This window comes from Fukomys damarensis, unplaced genomic scaffold, assembly GCF_012274545.1.
Source record: "Fukomys damarensis isolate Sample0158 unplaced genomic scaffold, DMR_v1.0_HiC HiC_scaffold_38, whole genome shotgun sequence".
In the NCBI taxonomy this organism is placed as follows: domain Eukaryota; kingdom Metazoa; phylum Chordata; class Mammalia; order Rodentia; family Bathyergidae; genus Fukomys; species Fukomys damarensis.
The window spans coordinates 34,819,244-34,845,265 of record NW_022900950.1 but is presented as its reverse complement, the minus strand read 5'-3'; the positions used below and the strand labels follow the sequence as shown (position 1 = coordinate 34,845,265).

Here is a 26,022-nt window from a genome sequence, read left to right as displayed (position 1 = left end):
ACCATAAAGCCAGGTAAATGGATAGCATGTACAGGCTACTGTTTATTAATCACATGAACTTACTTTTACCCATCTCTGCACTGATCCTGCATAGGTGATTCTAGCCCCAGCAGCAATGCAGAGAGTAGGCTTTGGAGCCCATCAGAACTGAGATACAGTCCTGGCTCCACTACTTTGGAGTCACTTAATCTCTCTATATAGTTTCCTCTCTGCAAAATTGGAAGATTAATAGGAGCTAACTCAGAGTTGAGTGAGCTCATGCTTGGATACAGCACAACACAGTGAAACATGACAGGAAATAAAATAATGACAAGGAGGAGGAACATTCAGTAAAAGTCAACTCTGATGACAACTGCAGTTTCCAACTCAGTCTGCACTCTAAACTCTGGCCCCATAAACTAAATACCTCAGTTGTCCCTCAAACTCCACCTTTCCAAACATGAGCTCAGCATTTTAGCTCACCTTCCTTCCCTTCATCTACTCACTATTACTTGGTGAGGCCCATGGTTTGCTGCCTCCATTCCAGCGAGGAGCTGCCAAAGGCAGATGTCTACCGAACTATTTCCAGGCTTAGTTCAAATGCCTTAAACCTTCACTGTCTCTTCCAGGCAGGGCTAGAGGTCTCCTTGCCTGTGTTCTCACTGCTCTTAGGTTTACACTGATTCCTGCAGCAATTCAACTCCTGGAACTACCTGTTCTGCTCATTCCAATGCACCTCCTGGAGGGCAGGCACCATGTCCAGCATCTGCCACAGAGTAGGGCACAATCTACAGTGACCTAAAACCAGTCACACTACAGGCACCATTTGCACGGAACACTCACCACCTCTGTGGTCTAGCACTTAGCTTGGCCCTCTGTCACCTCTAGACACTGAACACTGATGTCACCTCCAGAGGAGAGAGTCCTAAAATGACCTGTTTCTTTGGGTCCTTGGCTCCAGATTTAAAACCCTGTGTGACAAGATCCAGCTGACCCTGCTAGATTGTAGAATCTCCTCCTGTATATGCAGGAAGAAGGAATATCTTAGCAGCCAAGCTACCTCCAGACTCACAAAGGGCAGATATCCCAAGGATAGGGAATGGGTTCAAATGTTGGGCAGTCAAAAGAGACAAATGTTCACGATGTGGCCTCCCAAATAGTGGGAAAAGTTCATTATTACTGGGCAACCCTCTCCCTGAGTCACAATGTCCTATTCCCTGTACTGAACAGAATATACTATGTAAAGACATATGTATAAAAGATGTTTCTAAGAATATTAGTGGTATATTGAAAAGAGGACAGTATTATTTTAATGAAATGACATGTAAAAAAATATTTTTTTTTCCCTGGGGCATCTTGTGTAGGGCCTGCACAAAATAAATATTTGATAGATATTTATTAAATGAATGAATAAATTCTTATTCAATAGCAACGTAATAGTCTCCAGTTTAATAAAAAAATTTAAGATGATTACTTAATGCCTACCAATTTCTACCTCCAAAATACTAAGTAATTAGCATTCAATTTCCATCATCTCAAATAAAGTTTAATCATAGTATCAAATGGCCGAGGCAATAATGCACTCCTGAATCTCAAAACTAACCTTTTAATGAAGTACTTCACACTGTCTCCCTGCCAATAAAACAAACTTCTAAAAATAGAAACAGCAAGGCCATCCTTCTTAGGCTTCTTCACACTAATTTACAAAAGGCTTTGCCAGCTTACTCTGCTTATTTTACAGAAATAAGAGATTTTTTTTTTTAATCCAATGGGCCAAGGCCTTACTAACTCTTCTCCAGAAAATGGTGATTTCCAAAACCTCTGTGAAAAAGCAAAAAGAATAATTTGTGAGGTTGAGAATCTGCCAGGTTTTAAATAAGGCTTACAGACTCCCCACAATGGAAGGCTACGGAATTAGAAATGTCTGTTCTCTTCAAAAAACAAATAGCTAGGGGTGGGAAGGATGAGGAGGTTTCTGAGAAGCTAGGGTAGTTCCATTTGGCCTACAGAAGAAAAGGTCATCTGATATCGGTCATTATTATTACTCAAAAATTTCTTAAGCATCCCCCACCTCTGGATATTTTTTTTTTAATTGGCAAGCTATCTTTTAAAAAAAGGAACTGTAATCATCTATGTTTCTGCCCATTTCTTACCTACTGCCTTCATTCTAAACTGTCTTTTGCCTCACACCAAGTCCTCCTTCTACACTGGTGTACATCCCTGTTCCCATCCAAAGTGACTCGCTGGCCAAGCATGACCCACTTTTTCTTGTGCTAAAATGAAATCACATTTTAGAGTATTTGAGTGATTCCTGGATCTTTGTTTTAGGAGAACTTACAAAAAACAATGCATGTATACCTTTCATCTTCTCTCCATTGTTTCCAATTTAATCTTATCTGAAATTCCTCTGGAGAACAATAACAGTTTCCATATTTTAGGAAGGTGTTCACATGCTTCTGAAGCTCTAGTAAAGAGATGCTTCAACATAGGGTGCCCAGGCTCCAGAAGAAAAAACAAAAAGACTCAGATGAAAGCGTTCCATTCCATTCCAACATAAATTCAAGATACCCCAAAGAGCATCCCTGAAAACTGAACTGTTCGCTGCTTCATGTAACAAATAAAATGAGAATTCCTCAAGAAAGAATTAATGTAAAGTTCAAAACCAGAAGTCAAATCAAAATTGGCTCACAGATGATGGGTGTATAATGACATTTGATATCAAACAAAAGAAACTGAAGAGCAAATTGCACAAGGCTCCTTCTGAGTTTCACCTCCACTTTGTTTTTGGTTTGTGGACCTCTCTAAACAACCTTTTCTTTTCTATCTTCAATGTAGGAAAAAATAAAAAGGGAAAAAAATACCACTTCTTCAGAATCTGTATTCTTCAACCTACAGATGTGCATTGTGAACCCCACATTCACCAACCATACCACCTCTCCAGCCTTCTTTTTCGTTCTAATCTAAAAAGAACAGCAGTAGTTCATTCCCAACACATGCTTCATGCTTCCCCCAGGGCTGTCTGTACCAGTTTCTGCTTAGAATTCTAAAGGGTGACTGACCTTCCTGACAACTTCTATCTTCTTCCACAACTACGTTCTAAACTTAAGTCCTCCAGCTAATTTCTCCCTTTTTCCAACCCGATTTCCCAAAAGTCTTCCCTCTTTATCCTCTGGGTCACGTGCCCAAGTAGCGTAATATAAACTTAAGTCTTTATATAGCCCTATATTAAACAGCTTCAAATGTCTCCGAATTCTTAAGGGCCCCATGTATTACCTACACATATACAGCTGTCATTTTAGTACAGACAAAGCTACCTAATACAACTATAGATTACCAATAATACTTGAGTGAATACTATATTTTTATTCTATACTTCTAATTTCCACTTAACAAGTTATTTATAGTATGAACTATTTACCATTTACCTTATAAGGAACTCAAAGAACTAGGCTATACTTTTTAAATTCTTTCCTAACCCTCTGCACCAGAGCAATCTAGAACAGTATTCTGCACACAGAATAATACTTGGTAAAGCCTGGTGAGCTGCTGCTTAGAAAAAACATATAAACTTCAAAGTGACTATAAACTACATTACAAAACTGGAGATATGAGTGACCCAAACTATTCTAGAAAACAAGGAAAAACAGTTTACCATTTTAACAGCAACTCCAAGTACAATACTATATTTCAGGTGGAAAGTTAGTTTGGGTCCCTGTTTTTTATTCACACTGTGCCAAAGAAAAATGTTTGTGTTTTTAATAAGACTGCATTATCTAGCACCTAAAGGCAAAACAGGGCTAGGTAATGTCTTGCAGAAGCAAAGAGTATAGCTAGAAGCAGATGCATAATCACAGATACCATTAAATTTTTGCACCTTAATTTTCTGGCAAACGTTGTAGTCAAGCACAACCTGCCAAGAGTAATGAATAAATAAACAGCAGTTCTAGACATCTGGTACTGTGGGCGGCATAGATATTTTCAGCTATCAGATAAATATTCAAATGATGAAAATTTGATTCCTCCCTGCCCAAGCAACTTTCATGAATGCTCAGAGTGGGCAAATCTATGGAGAAAGCAAAACTGCAATCTGAAGGTTTCAATATTGAGGTCAGAGGTAACAAGAGGGCCCCAGACAGCCTGTCCTTTAAAGGTACAGCACATACATTCTGCCTGCCACATCTTGGCACAGAGGCCTTCCTTGGAGGAACAAGCATGTTTCCACCACCAGGCTGGGGAGGCCCTGACAAATTCTGCCTTTAGACTCCACTCATTTCACTCAGCTTCAGTGGCAGATTGAACTGCCAATGCTTTCTTAAGAGTATGTTATTTCTTTTTCTTTCTTTTTTTTGGTTTTTTGAGACAGGGTCTCACTATGCAGTTGAGACTGAACTGGAACTCACTATATAGCCCAGGCTGGTCTCAAACTCACAGCGATCCTCCTGCCTCAGCCTCCTGAGTGCTGGGATTACAGGCGTGCGCCACGACGCCTGGCCAAGAGTATGTTATTTCTTTTTCTTTATTTTTTTTGGTTTTTTGAGACAGGGTCTCACTATGCAGTTGAGACTGAACTGGAACTCACTATATAGCCCAGGCTGGTCTCAAACTCACAGCGATCCTCCTGCCTCAGCCTCCTGAGTGCTGGGATTACAGGCGTGCGCCACGACGCCTGGCCAAGAGTATGTTATTTCTTGAAATATGTTCCAATCAATTTTCAACCAGAGAGCCATCCTGCTTCTTTAAGGTGGAGAAGATGTGTGTCTGTGTATTGTCACTGCCCAAGCATACAGAGACAGAAGACACACACACACATGCATGTACACACACCATGCTTGGTCCATTTCAGGATTTACTTCTTAAAAGTCAGTCTTAAGGGCCAGGAATGCAGCTCAGTGTCACAGCACCTGCCTGACAAGCATGAGGCCAAATTTGATTTCTCATATCAAAAAAAAAGTCAGTCTTACTTCTCTATGTTCATACAGTTCCAGGGCTGGGTATGTCTTCATTGCCCCCCTCTCAAAGAATATGTCAATAATTTTTAGATGTCTGAAGTGCTATTCATGTAATAAACTCAACTTCTGATCACATGTGGCATCAAAAAAAACTCTAAAAAAAAAGAAAAAAGTGATCCAGTATCAAGTACACTTGCAAATTCTAAGATCTCACTGGTAATTTCGACTACTGAAAGACTTGTTCATCTAAATACACACTATCTGAGCCATTATAATAATCTCTGGATTGTGTGAGCAAATTAATTTTATTTTACTTTGGTTTTTTATTTGTTTGAGACAGGGTCTCACTATGTAGTCCGCTGGTTCTAAACTCACTATGTAGCCTAGGCTGGCCTTGAATGTGCAGCAATCTCAGCCTGCCGAGGGTTGGGATTACAGGTATGTACTACTATGCCTGGACTGTGAGGAAATTAAATCCAAGGATTAAAATTTTGTCATACTACCTCAGTACTCATAGCTGACTTCCACCTGAGGAAATGACAGAGTAATGCTAATAGAACATTTAATAATTAGAAGGAAGACCTCTATCTAATAATTAGAAGGGAGTATCGTTATCTAGTAATTAGAAGGAAGTGTCCTTATCACTTTAGTCTAGACTCCACTACTACAGAAATTAATTGGGGGGGACTAATGATATTGCTTAATTACGTGTCTTTAAATGTAAAACCAATATTGCCACCTAGTGGTAACCTAAGTCCCCTAACAACAGGTTGTCTAAGCTGCAAATTGCAAATGGAAATTAAAGGTAATAATAATTAAGTATTAAGTATACTAAAACTAAATAGACGCATAAAGTACTAGGAAAGCTAATGGAGCTATTTCCTAAGCTTTCAAAACTGGGAAAAACACATTGATGGAAATGCAGTTTTTAATACTGTATGTTTGACATTCTACTAGGTGCAAGGGGGTGGGAGGATACAAAGAAAAGTAGGGGAAAGGTTTTGCTTCCCTCTAGAGTTTGAGGGCAGGCCAGACACATGACAGGACAAAATTCACTCTAAGGGAAGACACACAAAATATCACTGAGCACCCCAGAAATCAGGTATGTCTAAAGATAAAATGTCCATCCTGGTGGATTGAGGTTACCAGCAACACAGCCTATCAAAATCAAAATTATACTTAGCCTTTATAAAATAATATCTTGACATATGTTATAACAGAGAAGAACCTTCAAGACATTATTAAGTGAAATAAACCCATCACAAGATGACAAAAATAGTATGACTCCACTTATCTAAGGTACCCCAGAGCAGTCAAACTCACAGACATAAAGTAGAATGGCTGCCAGGGGTCGTGTTCTTTAATGGGTCCAGAGTTTCAGTTCTGCAGGATAAAAAATTTCTGGAGGTGTGTGGCCAATATGAACATATTCAGTATACTACTGAATTGTGCACTTGAGATGCAAATTTTATGTTATAAACTGTTATGGTTGTGTCTAGATGTTCCCTCAGAGTCTCATGTGGTCATAGGTGAGGCTTTTCAAAGGTGGCTGGATCTAAAGCGTATGATGTGGGGATTGAGAGTGTGTGATTACTAAGTTAGTCCACTAATTGGTTTGTAATAGTCCTGGAAATGGATAATGGAAAGTACCTCCTTGGATGTGAGTGCTATCCACCCTAATGTGCTACCCACCTTGTATGCTACCTCATGTGTGAGTGCCACCCACCCTAAATAGAATATAAGGGACAGAAAGAGGACTGCTGTGGCCACTTGCTGCTTGCTGCTTTGCTGTCTTCTGCCTGCCATGAACTGTTTCTCCTCTGTGATGTCCCTTACCATGCCAACCTGCCTTGGAGCCAGCCAACTATGGACTGAAACCTCCACAAATTGTGAGCCAAATAAATCTTCCCTTCTTAACTTTGGGTGTCAGGTATATTCAACGAGAAAAGTAACTAAGACATATGCTTTTTGTCAACAATTAAAAATCAAAATAATAATGGCAGCAACAGAACCAGCTATCACAAAGCATGAAGGGTGAGCCACTTCCTGAGACGAATCCAGGCAGGATCCCAGGAGGCAGCCCATCAAATGGGTAGTTGAAGACCCCCTTTCCAGGATTCTCTGGACAATATCATAGGCCTGGACACTACTGGAAACAGTTCCTGAGGTTCCTGGTATCACACTTCACCCTTCCCTCAACACTTCTCTGTTCATTCCTCACTCTCCAGAGAGGGCTGCCCTGGCTCTACCCAGCTACTAGACACTGGTCTTTCCCAGGGCCCAGTGGCCTCCCAGCAAGAAGTGCCTTCAAGATCTCAGCCACCACCCAGAAGTACTACTGATGCTCAAACTCAACTTCTCATCAAAACCTTCTCCTGAGCATCAAACAAATACCCAGCCTCTAGCCACTGATCCTGATACCTTGATGTGACCCATGGAAACCTGAAGTCAACCTCACCCTGTGAATCTGTGAAGCTGTCCTCAGTCCCACCTGGCAGCACCACTTCATCCTAGGCCTTGCTGTTCCTGTCTTCTCCTTCAGCCCATGTCTAAATCCTGCCATTTTGGTCCCACATCACTTCCAGCACCACCCCTGTTTTAGCCCAGGCTTCTCCACTGCGCATGTGAAGGCCCAGAGTGATCTGTAGGCCATCCAAAACAGCCTTCCCCCAGCCCCTGCCCCAATATCAGCTTAACACAATTCTCTCCACAATGACGGACTGGTTTTCAAACAAATACAACTGGGTTTCTCCTCCCCAACAGCTCTCCCCAGCAGTAAGTCTCAAACAGAGGTCACTCTTAGCTGTAACAGTGGCTTGGGGTCCATATGTATAGTTACTACCAGGAGCCAGAGATGTTAAAGGTCTCATGTATGAACGATATAGTCCTCAAAATGCCCATAGGCCCTCCTAAGAAGCCCCCAAAAAGGAATGGCTCCCCAGAGGACATCTAATTCCTGTGACCATGCCCCTATCTACCTTCCCAGGCTGTGCCCACATGGCAGCCTCCCACCTGACACCCTCCCAGAATGTCATGCAATGCCAACACACATTCCTGCCTCTCACTTGGCTGCCTGTATCTGCCTTCTGACATAGGGAGTCCTCCTCTCCCACCCATCTTTAACCTACCTTGCGCCTAATATATAGGACCCAGCTCAGAAATCCCTCCCTGAGCTCATATGCCCTCCTTAGCTCCCCTTCATCCCCACCACACCCCACCACAGCGCGTGCGGGGGGTGAGGGGGTGGGAGGTGGGTGGGTGTGTGTGCACTTTCTATCACTGCATTCCCACCTGGCTTTCAAACTACATGCTGATGGGCCTGTCTCTTCTTCTGCACTATTCCTTTTTGATCTTTGCATCCCAACTACTTGCCCATGGTAAATCTGTAAAAACTGAATGAACAAGAGATTCACTGATAAGATTCTTCTATAGACTGAGTCTTCGATATGCATACTTTGACAGAGGTATCAGTTTGTCTCCCAGGATCTAACCTACCATCTTCCTTTTAGTCATCAGAATGCCTTGAGTTCTGGCCAGACTCTGGGCCACCCACACAGACATTATATTTCCCAGCCTTGGCACACACATGTGATTATGTTTTGGACAATGGTATAGAGGGGACATAACATATGCAACTTCAAGGTCACATCCTTATGAGGAAGCTGCTTGTCCACACACTGAAATGCAGAGTATAAGTCATCTTTGGCCACTCCATTAAGGACAAGACACTTTATCCAAGTAACAAGGCAGAGGAACCTGAAGCAGAGCTGCCTGCACATCACCACCGACCAACCAGACTGTTCTGTGAGGGAAAGGAAATCTCCCCACTTCTTCAGGCCATTGTTATAATGTCAATGTTAGGCAATCAAGTGAATTTTTTTATTCTTTTCCATATTGTCTCTGAAAGGCAAACTTAACTTAAACATATTTTCCAGGAGCCAACTTGTACACCATTTTTTCCACTCTTTTCTTTAAACTCTGTTTGTTCTGAGAGAAATAAATAGCTGTTATATTTAAAAGGAAAATAGCTGGCCATTACCAGTTGAGGGGTTAATAAAAATAAAATACAGGGATTTATAAATAGCTGGCCATTACCAGTTGAGGGGTTAATAAAAATAAAATAGCCAGGGATTTAGCTCAGCAGTTCGGTGGCCTGCCTTGCAAGCGCAAGGACCCAAGTTTAATCCCCAGTACCAATAAATAAATAAATAGAATAGATAAAATACTTCCTTAAGATTTCCATTTTAATTTGTTAAATTTCTTGGCTTTGATTCAACTGTAAAATGTTGAATATCTACTATATCACTATGTTTGAGACATAAAATTCACTCCAAAGCCTCATGTGTTTGGAAGGTGATTGGATTATGGGTCTCACAGGCTAGAAAAGGGGAATCACTGGAGGCATGGCCTAGAAGGGTTTGTATCCCTCCTCCCCTTCTTCCTTCTCTCTCTGCTTCCTGTCTGCCATAAGCTTTCCTCTGCCAGACCCTTCCACCATTCTGCTTCAGCCTGGAGTCGGCCAACCATGCAAATACTGACTCCAAATATATGAACCAGAATAAACCTCCTCTCCTTTAAACTGCAGTTGTTGGGCACCTTGTCTAGCTATGAGAAAAGTGATAAGACATATGTCTAAGACATTATAGAGGCATCTGCCTTCCAAGAACTTGTGATTCAATGCAGTGTGTCTGTGTGTGTATAAACATGTATACAAATGCATGTGCATGTGCATGGCCAAAGGTACCCACACTGTATGAAAGAAAAAGGAAAAGAAACTTCTATTAAAATAGAAAAGAGCTGGGCATGGTGATGCATACCTGTAATCCCAGCACTCACACTTGGGAGGCTGAGGCAGGAGGATTGCCATGAGCTCAAAGCCAGCCTAACTATATAGTGAGACCTGGTCTCAAAAAAGAAAAGAAGAAAAAAGAAAGAAAGAAAAATAAAGTAATTGAGTTTCGGGAAATCAATTCAATTAACATTAAAGACAGGCTAAGCACACACAAGTACTACTTGGTTCTAAAGAATTAAAATCTAGTAAGACATATTCTGTTCTCTGCTCTCAAAATTTGTAAAACAGAAAGACAAAATGTTCACAATACAGAGTGAAAATTATACAAAAGAAATGTGTACAAGACAGAAAAATAAGACAAAAGAGAAAATGATTTACAACTGCAGGTCGAGAAAGTACCTAGAAAGGTGTCCTAGGTACACAGGAACTGGACAAGATAGCTTGTATCTAGATGTCCCCTCAAAGCCCCATGAGGTCATAGATGGGGCTTTTTCAGAGGTGGCCATCCCACTAACATTTGCTGAGCTAATGGAAGAATCTAGCTGCTCAAGGTTGCGGTATATCTGCCTCTCTGATGAAATTCAGAAGGGTTCAGGTTAAAAGAAAATCTCTATGAGTTCAATTTCCAGACAAACACAAATTTTCAACCTAACAAATGGCTCCAATCTCCAATCAAACAATAATCTGTCAATAGTAACTCTTTCCTCTCCTTTCAGAAAATATGTTGTCATGCCCTCGAATGAGGGCAATCCAAAGAACTTGTCCTTGCAGGGATGCATAGAGGTTTACTGAGGTTTATTATTTAAAGAGGAAATACAATAAACCTTATTCTCAGCAATGTCTAAGACTCAAATATCCCTACAATTGCTTGCTTCCTTTGCTATTTCTGGCCATTTATTTTTTGGAGTATTTGTGTTCGAGTACACTTTACTTAATAATGATTCCAAAACACTGCAGTAGCAATGCTAACAACTGTATTATGTATATTATTATAAATATTTGATTTTATTATTAGTTATTATTACTCTTTTACTGTGCCTAATTTAAAAATTAAATTTTTCCACAAATAGATGTGCATATGAAAAAACAGTATATTGTTTGCTACTACCTGGGGTTTCAGGCATCCTTGGGGAGTGGTCTTAGAACATATCTCCCTAAGTAAGGAGAAACTATTATATATTAAAGTAGATCTTCCTTCATCTCACACTTCCAGCATTATTCAGAACAACTTTAGATTCAGTTCACACCTATTTTAAATATCATTAAAATGTACTTGTACATGTAGACTTTTCCTCTCCATAGGCTTTCTGGAATATTACATTATAAATCAAATCAAAAGTTCAATTAGTGACATCCAATTAAAAAACAGATTTAGAGACCCAAAGAAGAAGCACCACTAAGCTTAACAAAAATGTTATTTCAACATGAAAACTACCTTAGAACTTGTTTCCAAAATTTGAACTATAATTATCTCTGCTATTTTAAGCCCTGCCTTTAAAAAATTATTTCTATTTCTTTTTATTATATTTCATGGCAAAATCACAATAGTCCTACACAATTATTTAACCCCCTTAAATTAAAACATATATACCATAGGGCCAGAGATTTAGCTCAGTGGTGCCACTGCCTGCCTTGTAAGCACAAGGTCCCAAGTTCGATCCCCAGTATTAATTATATGTGTGTGTATATATACATACACACACACACACATATACTTTATGTAAAATATTTTGAGCATCACAGGATTTTTTTAGTACACATTTGTCATTCATATTGATCATATTCATAACAGGAAATGTGTACCTGTAAATAATATATCTTAATTCTTTTCTCCCCATTCCCCTCTCTACCCTTCAAACCCTCATCACCTCCCCATTTACAAAAGCTTTGTTTCCATTTTTTTCTTTCCATCCTTCTTATTTTCCTTTTTCCTTCCTTCCCTTCCCCCTCTGCTCTCCCTTGCTCTTCTTCCTATTTGAACATTTTCATCCTATTTCTCAATATCTATCATCCATTTTGGTCCTCAATTATGCTTTTCGTTTCTCACAGAAGAGAAACAATGAGATATTTAAACATATGTGTCTGATTTATTTCACTTAAAAGTACAGTCTCAGAATGCATTCATTTATCTAAAAATGTCACAAGTTTATCCTTTATGGCAGAGTAATACTCCATTATACATAAAAACTACATTTTCTTTATCCATTCATCTACTGATGGGCATCTAGGGGTTTCTAAAACTTGGCTATTACAAATTATGCTGCTATAAACATGGGTGTGCATATATATTGCTGTGGCATGCTGCTTTTAACTCTTTCAGAAAGATACCAAGAAAGGGAAGAGCTGGGTCAAATGGAACCCCTAGTTTTAATTTGTTGAGGAATCTCCATATTGATCTCCACATTGGTTGTACCAATTTACAATAACACCAACAGTGGAGAAGAGTTCCTTTTTCCCCATAGCCTCACCAGCACTTGTTATTGGTTGATATCTTGATGACAGCTATTCTTTCAAGACTGAGATGGAGTATCAGTGTTATTTTAATTTGCATTTCCCCAATGACCACTGATGATGAACATTTTTTCATATATTTATTTGCTGTTGTTACTTCTTCACCTGAGTGTCTATTCATTTCAGATGCCCATTTCTGGATTAGGCCTTTAAATTTGGCAGAATCTCATTTTTGTTTTTTTGCTTGTTTATTTGTTTGTTTTTAGTTCTTTATATAATCTAGATATTAGTACTTTTGGTAAAAATATTTTTTTCCTATTCTATGGGTTGTTTCTTCACTCTGCTAATAGTTTCTTTTGTTGGTAAAAGATTTTTAATATGATGAGATACTAGTTGTTGATTCTTTGTAATATTGCTCATGCTACTGGGTTTTTGTTCATTAAGTTTTTGCCTACATTTATGTCTTCAAGAGTTTCACCTATTTTATTTTTCAGCAGATTAAGTGTTTGTTTTACTATTTAGATCTTTGATCCACTGTGATTTTAGTTTAGTGCATGGTGAGAGATAAGGGTCCAGGTTTAATCTTCCGCATGTGGAAAGCTAGTTTCCACAATACCATTTATTAACTACACGGGCTATTTTTCTTCCAGTGAAGGTGTTTGGCTCCTCTGTGAAAAATAACATAGCTAAGTGTGCTGGGAATTATTTCTACATCTTCTATTCTGTTCCATTGTTTCTTGGATCTGGTTTGTTTTTTGTTTGTTTGCCAGTACCATACTATTTTTATCACAGCATCTTTGTCATATGATCTCAAACTGGGGATTGTGATGTCCCCTGCCTTGCCATTGTTGCCTAGAATTTCTTTTGGTATTCTACTTCTCATCTGGTTCCATATGAATTTTAGAATTATTTTCTTTGTTTCTGTGAGGAAGGCTATTGGTATTTTAATGGTGGATTTCATTAAATCTGTATAAAAGTTATGGAAGTATGGTCACTTTCACTATACTGGTTCTGCCTATTCAAGAACAGGGAATATCTTTCCATTTTCTGATATCCTCTTTGATCTCATTTTTCAGAGTACTAGAGTTTTCAGTGTATAGGTCTTTCATGTACTCTGTTAGATTGATTTGTACGTATTTCATTTTTCTTAATGCTATTGTGAAACGTGTGTTTTCCTAATTTCTCTGTCAATAAGTTCGTTATTTATGTACAGGAATGCTACTGATTTTTAAGTGTTGACTTTGTATCCTTGCTATGCTGCTGAATTTGGTTATTAATTCTAGGAGTCTTTTGGTGGTATTTCTGGGGTCTTCACAGACTGTTACATATCAGCAAATAATGATAATTCTTCTTCCTTTCCTACCTATATTCTTTTTATTTCTTTCTTTTGTCTAATTGCTCTGGCTAATGTTTCCAGAAATAATATTGAAAAGCAGTGGTGATAGTGGGCACTCTTGTCTTGTTCCTGATTTCAGAGTGAAAGCTTTTAGTTTTTGACTATTTAATATGATGCTAGCAGTTTTTTTGTCATAGATGGCTTTTATCAGATTGAGATAAAGACCTATTCCAATTCTCTGTAGTACTTTTTCACCAATGTGTGTTGGGCTTTGTCAAATGCCTTTTCTGCATCTGTCTTTCTGAGTTTTTTCCTTGGTTCTGTTGATGGAGTATTATTTACCACATAATATTACATTTATTGATTTGTACATGTTGAATCACCCCTGCATTCTTGGGATGAATTCTACTTGGTCATGGTGTATAATATTTTGCTGCAGTCTGTTTGCCAGTATCTTATTGAGTATTTTTACATCTATGTTCGTTAAGGAGATTGACCTGTAGTTTTCTTTCTTGTTTGGGACCTTCGCTGATTTTGGTGTGAGGATAATGCTTGCTTCCAGGAATGATTTTCAGAGTACTGCTTCCCTTTCGATTTCATTAAAGAGTTTCAGGAGTAGTGAGTGGCATGAGGTCTTCTCTAGAGTTCCTGTAGAATTCAGTAATGAATTCATTAGGATCCATGCTTTTTTTGTTAGTAGTTTTTTAATTAGTTCTTTACTTTTATTGATTGATACTGGGTTATTTAGAATTTTTTATATTTTCTTGGTTCAGCTTTGGTAATTCATATATATTGAGGAATCTAACCTTTTCTTCTGAGTCTTCTATCTTAGCAGAGTACAGGTTCTCAAAATAGGTATTGATGATCTAGATTTCTACAGGATCTGTTGTGATTTTGTCCTTTTCCTACCTAATTGCATGGATTTGGGTTTTTTCTTTCCTTTTTTTGATGAGGTTGGCTAAGGTCTTATCAATTTTATTTAATCTTTTAAAGAATCAACTCTGATTCTTTGTATTGTTTTCTTAGTCTCAATTGTACTAATTTCTGCTCTGATTTTTATAATTTCCTTCTTTGTGTGTGCTTTGTAACCACAGCATTTTCAACAATAGTAGATATTAAATAAGCTAAATGAGTCAAAAGATTTGTTCTCATCTAAATAAAACTAATTTCAATGCTTTGGAAACATAATTGCATGAAGAAAAACATAATTAGCACATATCTTGAGCCATCTCTACATACCTGTGTAAGATTTGCAGCCTGCTTTAAAATTCTTTTTTTCAATTGCTCTGCTCTCTTTGCATGAAAAGAATTGCTTTGACTCTGGATGACAAATATAATTTCTTTTAAGTCTAGAACCAAAAAAAAAAAGTTTTCAGGTATTTCTTTCATTAGCAATGATTGAAATAAATGTGAAAACAAATGAAAAAAGAACAAGAACAACTCAAGCAGTAAACTCTTGGGGGAAGAAATCTATTTATATCTAATTCTAGGACAAAATCTGACTTTTTAAACTGATTTCCAAAACTTCCTTCCTAGAAGTTAGCAAGTAAATAAGCTCACTGTACTAGACCAAGTCTGTGGTAAGAAACTGTGAACGTGCTCCTTCATCTGTCAAAAAGAAGGTTCCAAAGCATTCAATGTCTAGGATACTAGCCTCCCTAGTGCTGAAAACCCAATGTTTACAAGTAGCCTTCTAATAATTCTCTCATAATTCTACATTGTGGTGCAACCTGTTATGGTGTGTCCCTAGAATGCATATGTTGAAGCCCTAAATCTTAGTATTTCAGAAACTCATCTTCTTTGGAACTAGGTCTTTATAGAGGTCATCAAGTTAAAGAGCTAATCCAGTATGACTGATAACCTTATGAAGTGAAAATTTAGCATACAGACAGATATGCACAGAGGGAAGACAATGTGAAAACACACAAAGATGTTCACTTACAAGCCATGCTGAGGAGGCTGGAACAGATACTCCCTCACAGCCCCTCACAGTCCTCAGAAGGAAACCACCCTGCCAATACCTTGATCTCACATTTCTAGCCTTCAGAACTGTGACATAATCTCTATTGATTAAGCCACAACTATAAAAGACTATAACTAACCATGCCCATGTGATTCTTTGTTATGCAGCCTGTATTAGTTGTCGGTTACTGTAATAAAATACCCAAGATAATCAATTTAAAAAGAAGAGAGGCTTACTTTAGCTCACAGTTTTGGAGGTTTCAGTGCACAATCACTGGACCCTGTTGCTTTGGGCCTGTGGCACCACAGTACATCATGGCAAGAATGTGTGGCAGAGAAGTCCTGTTTGCCTCAGGGATCAGGAAACAAAGACAGGAAATCCCAAAATCCCCTCCACGAACACACTTTCAGTGAACTAACTTTCTTTTACTATGTCTCACCTCTTTTGGGGGGGGTACCAGGGATCGAACTTGGGACCTTGTACTTGCAAGGCAGGCAGCAGAACTACTGAGCTAAATCCCTGGCACTGTCTCACCTCTTAAAAGTTCCACCACCTCACAATACTGTCATGTGTTGGGGACTAAGTCTTTAATCCAATCCTAGCAAACCAATATGATATTTCAAGAATGTTCTGCATGTCTCTGCAGTAACATTTAACAATGACTGCAGCTGGGGATTTAGCTCAGTGGTTCAGTGCCTGCCTTGCAAGCAAAAGGACCCGAGTTCGATTCCCAGTACAAAAAAAAAAAAAACAAAAACAAAATAATGACTGCATATGTCTGATAAATTAACAGGGATTTGCTAACAAGTAACTCAACAATCCCTATACTATCTCAAAACACACCTAGCCAGATTTAGATGTTATCTCTAGAAAACCAACAACAACAATTCCATGGTAACAAGGCACTAGCCGGAATTGTGTATGAAAGCCCAGATACAACACAGTATTTGCTAGTCCACAAGGAACCATGTGAAAGTAACCAACTTTTAACAGGGCCAGGAAGAAATACTAGTATGTCATGCCCACCTGGCTGGGGAAGACCTCTAGAAATCTTGCGAAGGAGGACAGCTGCTCAGGCTATACACCAAACAAGCACAGTCTCCCCAGGTTCTGTATTTGTAATAAAGAAATAGAAATAGCCATAACGGCAGCACCTAGACAAGGGTGTACACATTAAAGGGATGTTGCATAAATTGTGATAACATCCACAGATCAGTATGGGGACCTTCCCCCTGCCAGGTGTTTCTCTTTAACATTTCAGCTCAGGGACACTACTTAGATTTTAACTATTTCATTATATTTTATTGTTCTTATGTTATTAGCCAAATAGTTTCATCCTTCACTCACTCACTCAAACATTCACACAACAGATAGTTTCACAGTGAGCCATCTAGATCCTAAGAATAATTTATTGGTTAAAACTAAATAAAAAATATAAAAGAGAATGCTGAATAACCCACTGAATTTGTTCCAATTTCTTTTCTTTAGGGGTTTATATAAATAGAAACATTTCATATACCTGTTTCTATTTTTAAACAGCTTCTTGACTCTCTGAACATTGAGGGAATACATATCATAACATAAAAGGTATATTATTTTTCAACTGTTATCTTCAATCCACAACATCTGAAATATTAATATAAACTGACATATCAAAAGAGGAGTTATAAATTTTTGTTAAGAATGGAATAAATAAGTTTCAGGGGATTCATTTTTCAAAATTTAATAAAGTTGAAGACGTACATTCTCAACGATACAGAAATTTCACTATTAATCACCTTTGAGAAACTCTCATTTGTGTACAAAAATGTAAAACAAGAATATTCATAGTAGCATTGTGTAAAGGAAAAAAATTGTGGCAACTCAAATATATACCAACAAGATATATAAATCAGAATACTATCCAACAATAAAAACTAACTACCACTACATGTGCCAATTAATCCCATAAAAAGAAAAATTCAACATGGCTTACTACAGGAAGTTACATCACAGATGACTCAGAAAAGATTCACCTAATACACAGGTGCTGTGAAATGGGGAGAAGTACTCATATCCTGAACCCAAAAATTAATCTTAAAGACCATACAGGTAGATCAAACAAAGTATCTGTTGAAAAAGGGAAATCGTACCACCATTGCTGATCTCTACCACCCCTATCCCTACTCTTTCCAAGGAGCAGCCACTGTGAGAGGTCCAAACAGCCCGAGGGAATAAACAACCACTGGAGGCCTGACTTCTGGACAGACTGGAAAAATATCATTTAGTAAGAAATTCTGAACTGTGACCACTGTAAAGTTACAGGGGAAAAAAGTCCCTAAACCAAGCCCAGGGACTATGTCAGATTTTGCTGGCTGGAAAGGGGAAATTTTGAAATGGGGTCAGTCAAGGATTTGAGCGCAGAAGTAAAGATAGGACAAGGTGGGGCAGAGACTTTCTGGCAACAAACTAGTCAGGAAATAACTGAATGAGAACATGAAACTGCCCAGCCCAAAAGGAAGCAGGACATTGGCAGAAGGTAAAGGAGAGCTCATTGTGAGAAAAATTATTTCATATCCTCCTCCTCTCAAATTAATTGAGGCGGTTGGATCATGGGTCAGAGACAAAAGACTATAGCTAACCATGCCCAAAGCAGAGCCTGGATGGAAGAACCTGACACCGCTCACCACAGATGGGGAAACAGTCTATAGACAGGGGAATCTGGTGAAGCTGCCTGCACACAGATCACCAATAAGGAAATAAGTGAAGTGTGGACACTCAGGCTTTCTGGCATAGTGGTCACATGAGAATTGCACGTATATTCTCTTGTTGGAGCATTTGATCTGGGTTCCTGTCAAATTTTGTTCTTTCTTTTTTATTTTTTTCTTTCAGCTTTTTCCTTATCTTGCCCTCTGCTTTTGTTATTTGATTTTTGCTTTGATATAGTTATTTTCTATCTCCCTTTTCCCTAATCCTTTTCTTCAATTCTATCTTCTGTATCAATTCAATTTAATTATTTTACCTAATAAATTTTTTAATAAAATTATTTTTAGTGAGTTCCAGGTCAGTCTCAACTACATAGTGAGACCCTGTCTCAAAAAACCAAAAAAATAAAAAAAAATTATTTTATTTATTATTCTTCCACTTTTAAATTCTTCTTTGCAGTTGCTTTCCCATTTCTCTCTCTGTCACTCTGATCTTCTCTTGTACTTTCTGTCTTCCCTATTCTATTCTTTTTATTCTTCCTTATTTTATCTATCTCCTTGTCTTCCCTTGCCTCTCTTCCACCTTTCAGATACATATCTTTATTGACAGGTTCTGACAACCTCACAGCTTTCCTCAAAACCAGACTACACCTTCCTTCTCTTACAGCCTGCCCCTGCCCTCACAAATATACACACATACATATATACAAGAACAACATGGAAATACAAAGCAATAAAGGTCCCCAAAGTCTCTCAACTCTCCCAAAGCAGATCTATGGGCACCAATGAAGAGAAAAGCACCAGTGAAGTTTTACTACTTATTAAAGAAGAGGTAAAGAAACTTGGCAAGTTCAAAAAAGACTCAAATGTTGATGGAACTATCACATAAACTGACCAATGTGAATAGGGGAGAAGTAAAAAACTGTAAGAGCTGATTAAAACAGTTCAAAACATGAATGACAAATTTGTCAAAGATATATACTCCATGAAAAGGTATTAAGCAGAAATACTGGAAATAAAAAATTGTATAGAATTCATAAACTGTAGAAATAGCCAACGTGAAGAATTTCTGAAATCAAGAACAAAACATTAAGTCATGATGAATTACTAGAAAAGTCTTAAAAACGGTAAGAGAAGAAGAAAAATTCATCTAACAGCTACTAGACAACACTGGGCAAACCAACCTAAGGCTAACTGGAGTTACAGAAAAACTAGACGAGAGAGAGTACACATGGGATAAAAAAATGTTCATTAGAAAACTTTACAAGTATGAGGAAAGATTTCAACATACAGACAAGAGGTTCACAGATCATTACCTAACTATGGTGAAATAAGAAGTTGCACACAACACATCTTAGTCAAAATCCCAGATTTCAGGTAAAGCTAGTAAGGGAAAAGAAAAAAATAAAAAAAATATGAGAAAATGAAAAAATGGAAATAAAGTGTTTGTAAACTTTATTACAGGGGGGGGGTGAAGGGAGGGCAGGGACAAGGGGAAAAAATGAGAACCAAGATCTGTCATGTAAAGGTACAAGATCCCAATGATGAATGTAACTGTACTGTATACCTAAAATGTACCAATAAACTCAATGAGAGGAAAAAAAAGAAAGAAAATGAAAAAATGGAAATAAAGTATTTGTAAATAGGGAAGGGAGGAGGGGGTGAAGGGAGGGCAGGGTTAAGGGGAAAAAATGAGAATCAAGACCTGTCACGTGAAGGTCCAAGATCCCAATGATGAATGTAACTGTACTGCATACTTTAAAAGTACCAATAAACTCAATGAGAAAAAAAAATCCCAGATTTCCAACAAAAGACAGAAGAATCTTAAAAGCTGTCACAGGAAAGCAAAAAATCATGTATAAAAGGAAACCATTTAAGATTACAGCAGACTTCTCAACACAAATTTTAAAAGGCCAGCAGGTCCTTGAGGAAGTATTTCAAGCTCTAGAGCAAACAAATTCCAACCCAGATTAATATATCCTACAAAACTTTCTTTCAAGATAGATGGAGAGATAAGGACATTCCAAGAAAAATAACAACTTAAGAAATACACAAACACCAAACCAGCATTCCTAAATATACTCAAAAAATGAACTACTGACAGAGGCAACAAAGCCAACAAAGCAAAGTACAGGTGGAAAAAATACATCAAGCAAAGCAAGCAGATAAACAAAAGAGGGATATTAAATGAATAGAAAATACAAAAAGAATGCAATGACAGGAATAAATCAGTAACTTTCAGTACTAACTCTCAATGTTCATGGCCTCCTGAAATTAAAAGACACAGATTGACATACTGAAAAAAACAGAATCCAAAAGTCTGTTTCATTCAAAGAACTCATCTAATCCAAAAGGTATTCAGAGATTAAAAATCAAAGAATGGAGCTGGGCATGGTGGTGCATGACTGTAATGCCAGCACTAAGGAAGCTGAGCAGAAGAATTATTGAGAGTTTGAGGCCATCCTACCTAAGTTAAGTGAGTTAAGGCCAGCCTGAACTAAATAGCAAAACTGTGTCTCAAAAAAAATCAAAGAATTGAAAAAATATTCCATGTACCAGGACCCCAAAAGCAAGCAGGGGTAGCAATTTTATACTTCAACACAGTAAACTTCAAGTTAAAACTAATCAGAAGAGGCAAAAAAAGGTTACTATATACTAATTAAGGAAACAATCCAAGAAAAAAGAAAAAACAATTGTAACTATCTATGCACCAAACACTGGAGAACCTAACTCCATAAAACAAACACTGCTGGTCATAAAATGTCAAATAAAACACCAATACAACTATAGTGGCTAACCTCAATACCCCGCTTTCACAGAGACATCAACCAAACAAAAAACTAACAGAGAAGTATCAGAGCTGAATCATACTTTTGAAGACATTTTCTTAAAAGATATCTATATAGCGTTCTACCCTATTAAAACATACACATTCTTCTCAGTAGCACAGAGAACTTTTTCCAAAACAGATCACATACTAGTCCACAAAATCAGCTTAAATAAATAAAAAAGAATCCAAACCACAATACCACTGTGCACTGAAACTACAAGCCAATTACAAAATAATCCACAGAAAATTAATAAACACTCCTGAACACACAATGGATCACACAAAAAAAAAGTCAAGGAAGAAATTAAAAAATTTCTGGAATCAAACAACAATGCTAATATAACACCACAGAATCTATGGGACACAATGAAAGCAATTACTAAAAAAGACGCTTACTGAAATTAATGTTCACACTAGAAAAATAGAGCAAGCTCACATAAATAACATAATGATGAACCTCAAGATATTGAAAAACAACTATTTAAACCCAAATCTAGTTTAAAGAGAAAAATCATAACGATTAGAGTGGAAATTAATGAAACTGAGATTTTAAAATATAATACAAAAGAATAAATCAAAGAGCTAATTCTTTGAAAGAATAAACAAAATAGATAATCCCTTAGCCAAACTTACCAAAAGAAAAAGATTCAGATCAATACAATTAAAATGAAATAAACGAAATCACAACAGACGCCACCAAAATCCAAAAGATAAAAGAAATGTACAGATTCCTGGATTCATACAAATACCAAAACTAAACCAAGACATAAAAATTTTGAACAATCTGGGCCAGGGATTTAGCTCAGTGGTGCCACCGCCTGCCTTTGCAGATACCAAAAAAAAAAAAAAACAAACAAACTACCAAATAAGAAAAATCCAGAATCTGATGGATTCACTGGTGACTTCTATAAGACATTTGAGAAGGTTATAATACCAATACTCAAACTCTTCAATGAAAAGGAAAGGGAAGAAGTGTTTCCAAACTCATTTCTAGAAGCCAGTATCACTCTGATCCCCAAACCAGACAGACAACTAAAAAAGAAAGCTACAGGCCATCTCTTTAAAAACACAGATCCAACAAATCATCAAAAGGATCATGACCAAGTAGGGTGCATCCCAGGGTTGCATGGATGGTTCAACAAATCACTGAACGGAGTGTATCACACAAAGAGAAGCAGGAACAAGAACCATGGGATCATATCAATAAATGCAGAAAAAGTTTTTTACAAAATCCAACACTTATTCATTATTTTAAAAAAACTGAAAAAGATATGTATTGAAGAACTTTCCCTCAATCTAAAAAGCCATGTAGACAAACCAATGGCCAACATTGCAATACATGGGGAAAAGCTGAAAGCCTTTTCTTTAAAGTCAGGAACAAAATAATGATGTCCACTATCACCACTCTGTTCAATATAGCAATCTAAACATTAGTCAGAGGCAGAGATAAGAGAAATAAATAAAAGAGATACATATAGGAAAGGAAGAAATCAAATATCATTATATGTAGATAACATGATCATCTACATAGAAGGCTCAAAAAATTCCACTAAAAGATTCCTAGAATTAATACCCAAGTTCAGCAATGTAACAGTCTATAAAATCAATACACAAAAACCAGTAGCGTTCCTGTACACCAACAATGAGCTCAACAAGAAAGAAATTAGGAAAACAATACTACTCATTACTATTATATACTTAGGAATTGATGTAACCAAAAAAGTAAAAGACTTCTACAATGAAAAACTGCAGAACTCTGAGAAAAGAGACCAAAGAGGACAACAGAAAAAGGAAAGATGCCCCCTGTTTCTGTATAGGTAAAATACAATACTGTCACAATGGTCATATTTCCAAAACTGCTGTATAGATTTAATATAATCCCAATCAAATAACTATAGCATTCATCACATAACTACAGAAAACAAACATAAAATTCACACGGAACCAAAAGAGACCCAGAGTTGCAAAGGCAATCCTGGGTAACAATAGCAAAGAAGGAGGGCATCACAACATTTGACTCATTATACAACAAGGCTACAGTAATTTTTTAAAAAAAGCACAGTTTTGGCACAAAAACAGACAAGTGGATCAGTGGAACAGAACAGAGCAGGTAAAAACAATTCCAGACACATTCAACTATTTGATTTTTGAAAAAGAGGACAAAAACATGTCGGAGGAAAACTAGTTTCTTCAGCCAATGTTGCTGGGAAAACTGGATATCCATATGCAGAAGACAGTATCTCTCACCATGTACCAAACTAAAATAAAAATGGATCAAAGATCTAAATATTAAAACAGAAACACTTAAATTACTGGAAGATGAAACAGATAAAATTCTTCAAATTACAGGTGTAGTCAAGGACTTTTTGAACAGAACTCCAATTGTAAAAGAAATAACTAGCAAGAGTCAAAAAACAGAATCACATTGAATTAAAAAAGCTTCTACACAGCAAAGGAAACAACCAATGGAATGAAGAAACAACCTACAGCATGGGAAAATATTTTGCCAACTACACCTCAGACCAAAAATTTATATAAAGAGCTCTAAAAAATTAGACCCCCTAAAATAAATGACCCAATCAAAGATGGACAACTGAAATGAATAGATGCTTCTCTGAAGAAATACAAATGGCCAATAAATACATGAGAAGATGTTCTTTGCTGGCCATTACAAAAAACTGAAAACAAAACAAGTTTCATCTTACTCCAAAAATGATAGTCATCAAGAACTCAAATAATAACAAATATTGGCATGGCTGGGGTTTTAAGGAACCCTCCTACATTGCTGGTGGGAATGTAAATTAATAAAACTGCTATGAAGATTTCTCAAAAAACTAAAAATAGAAATTGCATTTGATGTCCATCAACTGACAAATGGATAAAGAATAAATGAGGGTTTTTATGCAATGGAGTACTACTCTGCCATAAAGAAGGATGCACTTCAGACATTTATAGCTAAATGGATGGACCTTGAGACTATAATAAGTGAAATAAATCTGACATACATATTTAAATACTGCATTATTTCTCCAAGGTGAGAAACTGAAAGTGGAAATAAGGACTGAAATGGATAATGGATATTGGGAAATGGGAAGAAAGTGGTCAGATGGGAAGGGGAACAAGAGAGGATGGAAGGGACAAGAAAAAAGGTGAAAATAGAAAGAAAAAATGGAATCAAAGCTTTTGTACATAGGGAAGGAGGTGACATGAGAGGGATGGGATAAAATAAAATTTATTAAAAAAAAGAAATTGTATTTGACCCAATTATTCCCCTTCTAAGTATCTTCCTCACAGAGTTAAAGATACCATATTACAGCAATAGGTGCATACCAGTGTTTATAGAAGTACAATTCATAATAACAGAATATTGGAAGCAGCCTATATGTCCATCAACAGATGAATGGACAAAGAAAAATATATATACATATATATGTGGCGTACTACTCAGCTGTAAAGAAGGATAAATTTAAAACATCTGTAGGAAAATGGATGCACCTTGAAAATATTATGTTAAGTCAAATAAATTAGACATGCAAGCTTAAATATGGTTTCTCTCATATGAAAAATCCAAAGTACAAATAAAGAGAAAAATAAAGGACGGACAGAAAGAAATAGGAAGGTAGATCTTTTGTAAATGGGAAAGGGATCAAGAGACCAAGGGTAGGGAGATATGGGGGTAGGGGAAAGTGAAGTAAAAAGACCTAAGATGTGTGATGAACATGTACACACTACCCACAATGATTCTAATCATCATATGGGACAAACATGAACTAAAAACAATAATAACAATAATTAAAACAAGTGCAGGGATCTAGAGACACAGGGAGAGGGTAGAAAGGGGAAGAACTTTTAAAAATGAAGCTATGTCGTACTCCCTTAGATGAATGTATCATGTAATACGAGCATGTACTAAGAAAAACAATAAAAAATAAAACTAGTACTGCATTCATATGAATCTCACAGATATGTGGTTAAAAAAAACAGTTGCAACAGAGTAACTATATAAATAAATAGTTCGCAAAAATATAAGCAGAAATATACATCAAATGAATATATAAAGTAGGGCCGGGGATTTGGTTCAGCGGTTCGGTGGCCTGCCTTGCAAGCGCAAGGACTCGGGTTCAATCCCCGGTACAAAAAAAAAAGAATATAAAGTATACATATGTAAAAGTATATGAAAGGTTACACAACACCAAATGAGGATAATAATTAAAGGATTTCAGTTGTGTTCATACTATTTTATTTCTTCATCTAGGCCAGTGGTGGCAAACCTATGGCACATGAGTGGCAGTGGGCTGTTGCATCACTGAAAGCTCTAAAAGGTCAATCATCACTGATCTAGGCACTACATAAGTGGGTATGTGTACTTCTCTTTGTAGCTTTTCATATGTTCAAATTACTTCATAAGAAATTCTTTAGAAGTGGAGATCCATCTGTCAAAAGGTTAATCCTGTGCTCACCACAGTAAACAACTCCTGCTATTTTTATCAACTCAGCAAAGCTCCCACTGTGCTTCTCAAGAAGACAACAGTTCCACACAGGGGAGAGGCTTTGCAAGAACATAAGCAAATTCTTCCTTTTCATGTACCTGAGTCTTGTCTGAGAGATGTATTTGTCTTCCACTTCTTACCATAGCTACTAAGAAGTCATGCCAGCCCCTTCCTTTTTTATACTGTACTTCAATTATGCATACTACATGCATGTTCAGCAGATGTCTTCCAAGAACCTACTAAGCATGAGGCTCTGGGCTGCAAAGATGAACAAGAGCAGCGGCAGCGCTGGCATGTCTGAGCCTAGTTTAGGAGACAGACTGAGGTGACATAAAGAAGTAGGGGGACCTCAGAGTCAAGCACAGGGTACTTCGGGAGCATGAGAGGAAGTGGGGCAAGTTCAAGGAGAGATTCGGGGAGAGGGATTTCCAGGGTTTCTTTAAATAGCTACAGTTTTCTGGAGACTCACACAGAAAGGAACACATCAGCAGCAAAAAAAAAAAAAAAAAAAAAAAAAAAAAAAACGAATACATTGAAGACACTCACAC

At 37.4% G+C, this 26,022-nt stretch overlaps 1 protein-coding gene across 1 annotated transcript in view; it reads right to left on the bottom strand.

Annotated features, from left to right (window-relative positions):
* B3glct (beta 3-glucosyltransferase) overlaps positions 1 to 26,022 on the bottom strand; it is a 114,671-nt gene that overhangs the window by 78,945 nt on the left and 9,704 nt on the right. Inside the window, exon 3 of the mRNA XM_010623884.2 lies at positions 14,747 to 14,856. The gene's annotated coding sequence lies outside the window, so the exon portion shown is untranslated. The remainder of the gene's footprint in view (positions 1 to 14,746; positions 14,857 to 26,022) is intronic.